The sequence below is a fragment of the Bison bison genome, unplaced genomic scaffold, assembly GCF_000754665.1.
Source record: "Bison bison bison isolate TAMUID 2011002044 unplaced genomic scaffold, Bison_UMD1.0 scf7180017864241, whole genome shotgun sequence".
NCBI classification, from domain to species: Eukaryota; Metazoa; Chordata; class Mammalia; order Artiodactyla; family Bovidae; genus Bison; species Bison bison.
In genome coordinates, this window is record NW_011494813.1 from 1,671,383 (window position 1) to 1,680,570 (window position 9,188).

The window sequence follows — 9,188 nt, forward strand, 5'->3', positions numbered from 1 at the left end:
ACTCTTGAGAGTCCCTTGTACTGCAGGGAGATCCAACCAGTCCATTCTAAAGGAGATCAGTCCTGGCTGTTCTTTGGAAGGAATGATGCTAAAGCTGAAACTCCAGTACTTTGGCCACCTCATGAGAAGAGCTGACTCATTGGAAAAGTCTCTGATGCTGGGAGGGATTGGGGGCAGGAGGAGAAGGGGACGACGGAGGATGAGATGGCTGGATAGCATCACCGACTTGATGGACATGAGTCTGAGTGAACTCCGGGAGTTGGTGATGGACAGGGAGGCCTGGCGTGCTGCGATTCATGGGGTCGCAAAGAGTCAGACACAACTGAGCAACTGAACTGAATTGAACTGAACAATATGGATAAAAGTTGAAGGCATTTTGCCAAGTGAAATAAGTCAGTCACAAAAGGCCAACAATTGTATGGTTCCACTTATATGAGGTTCCTAGAGTAACCAAATTCAGAGATACAGGAAGCAGATGGTGGCTGCCAGGAGTTGTGGGGAGGCAGGAATGAGGAGTTAGGGTCTAGTGCATAAAGAGCTTGAGTTGGAGAAGATGAAAAGTTCTGGAGACACATGGTGGCGATGTGTCTGCACAGCATTGTGAATATACCCAGCACCACAGACCTGCACATCTAACGACAGTTAAAATGGTAAATTGCATGTTATGTATATCTCACTGAGGGAGCTTCCCGGGTGGCTCAGTGGTAAAGAATCCACCTGCAATGCAGGAGATGCAGGAGACACATGTTCAACCCCTGGATTAGGAAGATCCCCTGGAGGAGGGCATGGCAACCCACTCCAGTATTCTTGCCTGGGAAATTCCACGGACAGAGGAGCCTGGCAGGTTACAGAACATGGGTCATAAATAGTCTGATACAACTGAAGCAACCAAGCATGCATCACACATATCTTATCAGGACAACAACAACAAAAAATCAGAGTGTAGAAGGGAGAGAGAGAGAGAACTTTGAGGAGGCTCTCTAGATCCCAGTCTTTCCTGGTACCCACCCACCTTCCCCCAGCCAGGGGGCTGCCAGCTTTTGCACTGAAGGTCTAGTGGGGGGCAGACACTGTGGGACATAGCTACAACTAAGACACCATGAACCAGCACATCTGGAGACAGACTCACTGCTTTGGTCTCAGGACTGTAGAACTGCTGCTTTGAGATGACTGCGTGCGTGCCAAGTTGCTTCAGTCGTTTGAGATAAGTACTTGCAGAGTTTGGGGGACAAGGGACATAAGTGTCTATGGTCCAAGCAGGAGAGAGGGTTGCTGGATTTTCTTAGATTCCACCCACCAGGACTGTCTTGGGGGTAACAGGACCCCAGCAGTGATGGTCTGCATGTACAACACAGGGTGACGGTCGGGGGTCTAGGAAGTGACTATTGGGCCACTTTGGGAGGTCAGGGAGTAGGGCAGGAGAATCCAGTGGGGTGCTCCAGAGCGTCATGGACACACAATGTGAGAGAGTCACAGAATTCAAAGGGACAGCAGGAGATTAGAAAGAGCATTGCCTTTTCCCCTGACAATTCAGTTTTATTTTATTTACATTTGAGAGCATAATAGCTTTACAGTATTGTCTTAGTTTCTGCTGTACAACACAGTGAATCAGCTATATGTGTACATATATCCCCTCCCCCCACGCCAGTGGTGCTAGTGGTAAAGAATCCACCTGCCAATGCAAGAGACGGAAGAGATGTGAGCTCGATCCCTGGGTCAGCAAGATCCCCTAGAATAGGAAATGGCAACCTGCTCCAGCATTCTTGCTGGAAAATTCCATGGACAGAGGAGTCTGGTGGGCTACCGTCCATGGGGTCACAGAGAGTTGGACACGACTGAGGGACTGAGCACAGACATCTCCTCCCTCTTGGATGTCCCACTTTCCCCCTCCACCCCTCTGGGTCGTCACAGAGAATTGAGCTGAGCTCCCTATGCTATACAGCCGCTTCCCACCAACTATCTGCTTTACACATGGTAGTGTATGTATGTATGTGAACCGTGAACTTCCAGGTGTTCAAGCTGGATTTGGAAAAGGCAAAGGAACCGGAGATCAAATTGCCAACATCCGTTGGATCATTGAAAAAAGTAAGAGAATTTCAGAACCACATCTACTTCTGCTTTATTGACTATGCCAAAGCCTTTGACTGTGTGGACCACAACAAACTGTGGATAATTCTGAAAGAGATGGGAACACCTGACCACCTGACCACCAGACCACCTGACCACCTCCTGAGAAATCTGTATGCAGGTCAAGAAGCAACAGTTGGAACTGGACATGGAACAACAGACTGGTTCCAAATCGGGAAAGGAGTACATCAAGGCTGTATATTGTCACCCTGCTTATTTAACTTATATGCAGAGTACATCATGAGAAATGCTGGACTGGATGAAGTATAAGCTGGAATCAAGATTGCCAGGACAAACATCAATAACCTCAGATATGCAGATGACACCATCTGCAGGGAGCAAAGAACTAAAGAGCCTCTTGATGAAAATGAAAGAGGAGAGTGAAAAAGTTGGCTTAAAGCTCAACATTCAGAAAACTAAGATCATGGCATCTGGTCCCATCGCTTCATGGCAAATAGATGGGGAAACAATGGAAACAGTGACAGACTATTTTTTTGGGCTCCAAAATCACTGCAGATGGTGATTGCAGCCATGAAATTAAAAGACGCTTACTCCTTGGAAGAAAAATTATGACCAAACTAGACAGCATATTAAAAAGCAGAGACATTACTTTGCCAACAAAGGTCTGTCTAGTCAAGGCTTTGTTTTTTCCAGTAATCATGTATGGATGTGAGAGTTGGACTATAAAGAAAGCTGAACGCTGAAGAACAGATGCTTTTGAACTGTGGTGTTGGAGAAGACCCTGAGAGTCCCTTGGACAGCAAGGAGATCTAACCAGCATATCCTAAAGGAAATCAGTCCTGAATATTCATTGGAAGGACTGATGCTGAAGCTGAAACTCCAATACTTTGGCCACCTGATGTGAAGAACTGATTCATTTGAAAAGACCCTGATGCTGGGAAAGATTGAAGGCAGAAGGAGATGGGGAAGACAGAGGATGAGATGCTTGGATGGCATCACCAACTTGATGGACATGAATTTGAGTAAGCTCCTGGAGTTGGTGATGGACAGGAAAGCCCGGTGTACTGTAGTCCATGGGGTCACAAAGAGTCGGACATGACTGAGCGACTGAACTGAACTGAGCATATATATGTTAATCCTAATCTGCCAATTCATCCCATCCTCCCCTTCCCCCACTGAGTCTACAAGTCCATTATTCATGTCTATGTCTCTGTTTATAGCTGTCTTTTGATCGTCTACCACCACCAGCTACAAGAGGGGGCTCCATCGAGTCTTTGAAGGGCTGGTGCAGGCTTCTTGGAAAACCCCTAGAAGTGAAGAGTGAGGCCACTGGTCCCCAGGGCGACGTCTGGTCTTATGTGTGTGTTCCCTGTGTCACCTGTGATCATGGACTTAGTTTCTTTGAACCTCAATTTCTTCATTTCTAAAATGGAACTAATTATATTATTTACCACCTTGACGGTTTTTAGAATTAAGTGAGACAATGAAAGTAAGTGCTGAATTTGCTGTTTAGTCGCTAAATCGTATCCGACTCCCCAACCCCATGGACTGCAGCATGCCAGGTTTCCCTGTCCTTCATCGTCTCCTGGAAGTTGCTCAAACTCACGTCCATTGAATTAGGATGCCATCTAAATAGCTTATCCCTCTGTTACCCTCTTCTCCTCCTGCCTTCAATCTTTCTCAGCATCAGGATATTTTCCAATGAGTTGACTCTTCATACCAGGTAGCAAAGTACTGGAGCTTCAGCTTTAGCATCAGTCCTTCCAATGAATATTCAGGGTTGATATCCTTTGGGATTGACTGGTTTTATCTCCTTGCTGTCCAAGAGACTCTCAAGAGTTGTCTGAATAAATGTGAGCTATAAGGACTATCATGAGCATAAAAAATTACAGGTGTGGGCCTCTAGAGACTTTAGTTTCCAACAAAGAGTATTAAGACTCTTTTATCTGAAAACCTGGAAAGTGGCATTCGACAAGGAGCTTGGAAGCAAAGTATGATAAGCATCTAAGCCCCAAGTCCACTGAACTCAGATCAGCCTTGACTAGGGCAGGGGAAGTCCTTTGTTGGGCCCGTGTGGGGGATGGGGGCTGCGCAGAGATTTCAGGAGCCATGGAGAACCTGCTTCTCTTTGGCTGGATTTGCTTCATAAAGCCTTTTCCATGGCAACAGGGAAACACTTGCAAAGAACTGCAGCTGACACTGTGAAAAATATCTCCTCTCTCAAGGTACTCGAAATTGCACAGCATGACTCACGATGGCTTTCTCTTTTGGGCTATCTGCTGGATCATAAATGTTGAGCAAACAGAGGGTATAAAAGCGGTTCCTAAGTTACAGAGATGCCTTATGAGGGAGACAACATGTTCACAAAAGTGGAGAAGGATTTGCAAAATGACTGGTTTAGGATATGAGGGAGTGCTTAAGTGAACAAACATCCCCCACCTGCTTTTTAAAACTTTTATCTTACATTTGGGGTACAGTTGACTTAGTTTAGGTGTGCACTCCAGAATTCTTACCTGGAGAATCCTATGGAGGAGGAGCCTGGCAGGCTACGGTGCCCAGGGCGGCAAAAAGTTGGACACAACTGAAACAACTTAGCACCACACTGAAGTATACAGCCTGTAGAACAGAATTCGAAAACACTGCCTTGAACTTGTTCTCTGTTCTTTCACATCTGTGTCTTGTCTTTGCAACTAGACTGTCACATCGTTCAATACATAGACACCAAGCAGCACTTGGCACATATGTGGTACTGGCCTTCTCCACCAAAGAACTTACCAGAAGAGAAGAAACATAAGACAAGTTAAGGACAATGCACAATGAACCAGCAAACAATACAGACTATGACAAGCATCATAAAGGAAAAGGTATCCGTTTGTTAATGAGAAAGGGCAGCAGCTACAGGAGCACATGGCTATTCCCTGAAGAAAGGCCCTTTACAATGACCTGGAAGTCACCAGAGAGTTTCAAGAAGGATGGTGACAAGATCAGATTGGCAAGTGGATTGGCATGGAGCAAAAATGATATCAAGATACTGGTGGGCAGGCAGGTGCAGTAGCTGAGGATGAGATGTCAGTAGGGGAACAGGGGATGAAGACGCGGGAAAGATGGTGTGTGTGAGATACATTCAGGTGCTGAAAACTACCTTAGGCACTGAACTCGGTAATTGATTTAGGTTGGGGGAGGGGCTAAGGAAGAAGCAAGAGGAAAGGATGGCCTGTGCTTTCCTTTCTCTTTATTGATTTTTCTTCCTTTCTCTTTTGTTATAAAGAAACATCAGTGACTGCTTACAGAGGCAAGTTTAATGGGACTACATTTTATTAATCATAGTCTAGTTTTTCCAATTCCATACATGCTCAGGATGCGTATCTGTGTGTGTTTTAACCAACTAATCAGTTAGTGGAGTGTAGAAACTTCCTTGGGATGAGATTGCCAACTTCAAATTCTTCAATAAATTTTGATATTTCACTTTTGTGTAAAATGTTAACAGTTGTATTGCATAGTTATTGATATCTCTATAGTACAAACAGGTTCAGAGCAGTTAAGTGTCATCCAAGGTCATCTAGCTACAAGGCGTCGGAGCCAGGACTTGAACTTAGGTCTTTATACCTGAATTTGTTGTCTCTTCATCCCCCTTCCAGTGGGTACAGGTCTTTTTCAGTCATGTGCTAGCATACAGAGTAGTAACCAGACTAATCATTAGTCATATTGATAATAACTGAAGAAGTGAAGTGAAGTCGCTCAATCGTGTCCGACTCTTTGCAACCCCGTGGATTGTAGCCTACCAGGCTCCTCCCTCCATGGGATTCTCCAGGCAAGAGTACTGGAGTGGATTGCCATTCCCTTCTCCAGGGGATCTTCCCGACCCAGGGATCGAACCCGTGTCTCCTGCATTCCAGGCAGACGCTTTAACCTCTGAGCCACCAGGGAAGCCCCTTGATAATAACTACTGCACCTTTATTTAAGACTTTTAAAGAATAGATCAGGGGATTTTACAAGTAAACTCAACAATCCTTACAACATCCCTCATGAGTACATGGGGCCACGATGATAGTTCTTGGTACTGGATGAGAATGTGAGTGGGAGGGTTCAATGTATATTCATAGTTAAAGGCAAGTCATAACAGGACAAAGTCACTAACTTCTTTGTTTTGTCTATTTGAGAATATTGTTTTTTGAGAAATGAAATTTGAGGAAGAAAATATAATCCAAATTCAATAGAATTTCAATTTAAATCTCTAAGAAAAGGATGCTTGAACATCCTAAAAAATACTATAATAAAATCTTAGTAGATGACAGTTCTTTTCAAGGAGATTAGAAAAAAAAAATATATTTGACTTGTATGAAAAGGATGAATAAGAATGGAAACATGCCCTGGACTTTGTAGCAGGAGCGTCTCAAAGGAAGCAGATAATGTTGAGAAGAAACTAGCAAAACCAATGAACTTTAGGAAAATGGGATGGTTCTGTCTGAATAAGTCAGAATGAGTAAAATGGAAAGTTATTATAAACCGATCTGATAGAGGGACTCAAAAACGGGGGTAATAAATTTAGAGAGGACAAGCTGAACAGTTTAGAAAACTTCAAGAGGTAAAGAAAATAATTAATTTGAGGGGAAAGAATTAGAAGTAGAAATAATCAGAAATTCACTATGATGCTATCTTACAAAGGAAGAGAACTGAAAAGTTCAGACTACCACAGAGCAAAATAAGTCACAGCTTAGATAACAGGCAAGCATTTCTAGATGCAGTTCTGCAAAAGAGAGACAGACAAAGGCAACGTAACTACTTGCAAATCATGCCTTATTTTGAGTCTGAAATTGAAAATCCTGCCTTGAATATGTTTGAGGAGCCCACCTTGGAAATCCCGCATATTTAGAGAAGTTCACTGTGCGAATTAATTGGAATGGAGTTCATGGAATAAATATACTATTTAGGGAAATGGAAAAGTTGACTTGTGAAGCTGTTTATTCAAAAGATATTTATTTATCACAAAATTACTTGTAATAAAACAGAAAGGAGAGGAGCTGTGAATAAAAGGATTATAAAGATTTAATTAATGAAATGTGAGGAATGAGAGAACATTACAGAACAAATACAGTGTCTCTTGGTACATGATAGGTGTACCAAGGAGTGTACAAGGAGGGAAAGAAGAGGAAGAATTTATGTTAGGCTACTAAAGGGAAATGTATAGCCTGAAGCCCAGCACCAGATTAAGAAAGCAAAGCGTTTCTAAAATATCATCATAAGGTATATTCACTCAGTATCAATTAACTGAAAAACTTACATCATAATTACCTAAACGATTTCCCCGCCCACCTGGCCCAGCACTATGTTAGCTCATATTACTGTGTCCTAAAAATAGCGATGTGTGAAGGAGGTATGAGTCTGCACTTCCCAGGTGAGCCCAGGAAGTTAAAGTGAGGTTTTCAAAGTCAAAGAGCAAGTCAGGAGTGGAACTAGTATTGCATTCGTTTTATTTGCTGCCCAACTGTATAATTATTCCAAATCAAATTCACTCCTAAGGAACAAAGAATATTGGACTTGATATGAGTCCTAATGCAGTTTAGTAGGAGAAAGAGTTTGACTGTCAGAAAAAAAATCTTGACATTACTGAAGAAGTTATATAATATTTTTGTTCCATTCTGTGGTGGTAGGCCATGATATTAAATTTCTTTTTATTTTTGTTAGAGAATAATACATTCACATTGCTTACAAAGAGAATGGCTGAAAGAATTTTTCCCATTTTGAGTTAGAATGATGGCACATTTTAAAAAAAACTTTCTATTTTATATGGGAGTATAGCCAATTAACAATGTTGTGATGGTTTCAGGTGGACAGCAAAGAGACTTGGCCATACATGTACATGTATCCATTCTCCCCCAACACGCTTCCCATCCAGGCTGCCACATAACATTGAGCAGAGTTCCCTGTGCTATACAGTAGGACCTTGCCAGTTATACATTTTAAATATAGCAATGTGTAAATGTTGGTGTCAAACTCCCTAACTACTCCTTCCCTCCATTCTTCACCCCGGCAACCATATTCATTCTCTAAATCTGCAAGTGTGTTTCTACTTTATAGATAATTCATTTGTATTATTTTTTTTCTAGATTCCAAAGATGTCATATTATATTTCTCCTTCTCTGTCTGACCTATTTCACTTAGTATGATAATCTCTAGATCCACCCATGTTTCTCCAAATGGCATTATTTCATTCCTTTTAACGGCTAAGTAATATTCCATTGTATATATGTACCGTATCTTGTTTATCAGAGTGGCAGCACATTTTAAGAATGAAACTCAAAGGCTATGAATCTGGCGTTAAATTATGGGCCATTAACTCTATTGGGTAAAGCTGTATATCATATCCATCCTTCTATACATTTCTTCATTTGTAAAATGACAATACTGTTAATCAATCCCTCCTCTTCAACTCAAATTTAGCCTGTTTGATGACAGAGGAGGCATTATGAAGATGTTTATGAAACATTTCACTGGCATAAAATTTAATATATGAATTATTTTTTACTTAATTAGATTTAAAAACAGAGAATGTGCATAAAAACATGTGCAGAAGTACTGCAATGAGAAAATGGACAGATTTCTATAAGGAGAGAACTGCAAGTCATTATAATCATCTTCATGTTTTTAATTTGTCACTGAGGAATCCCCAATTAAACTGATTGGTGCTGTTTCTAACAATAAATACAGCAGGAAGGTCGACAAGTTGGGGAGAAGGTTTGGTAAGTCACCCATTAGGCCTAAGAGAAACAGTTCTTTGGGCTTTTGTTGGGAAAGTCACTGAAAGAAATGTTCATACCATTGATGTTGACTGACTATTGGAATCCAATCAGAAAAGGTGAAAAGCAAAGGACATACAAATATGACCATCAGAGAAGTTAAGAAATGATGACATTTCACTTTTTGTAAGAGCAGAAACTCTTCACACCAAAATCTAAGATATTATTGAGTCAACAGTTGGATTATTCTGTTTCCTCCAAAAGCATTATAGAAAAATCAATGACTATTTGGGATGTTCTGGAAGGCAATGGCACCCCACTCTATACTCTTGCCTGGAAAATCCCATGGACAGAGGAGCCTGG

General features: G+C 41.9%; 1 protein-coding gene across 1 annotated transcript in view; it reads right to left on the bottom strand.

Moving 5' to 3' along the window:
* Window positions 1–9,188, bottom strand: part of KCNB2 (potassium voltage-gated channel, Shab-related subfamily, member 2) — a 463,770-nt gene that overhangs the window by 126,127 nt on the left and 328,455 nt on the right. The gene's annotated exons all lie outside the window — the stretch shown is intronic.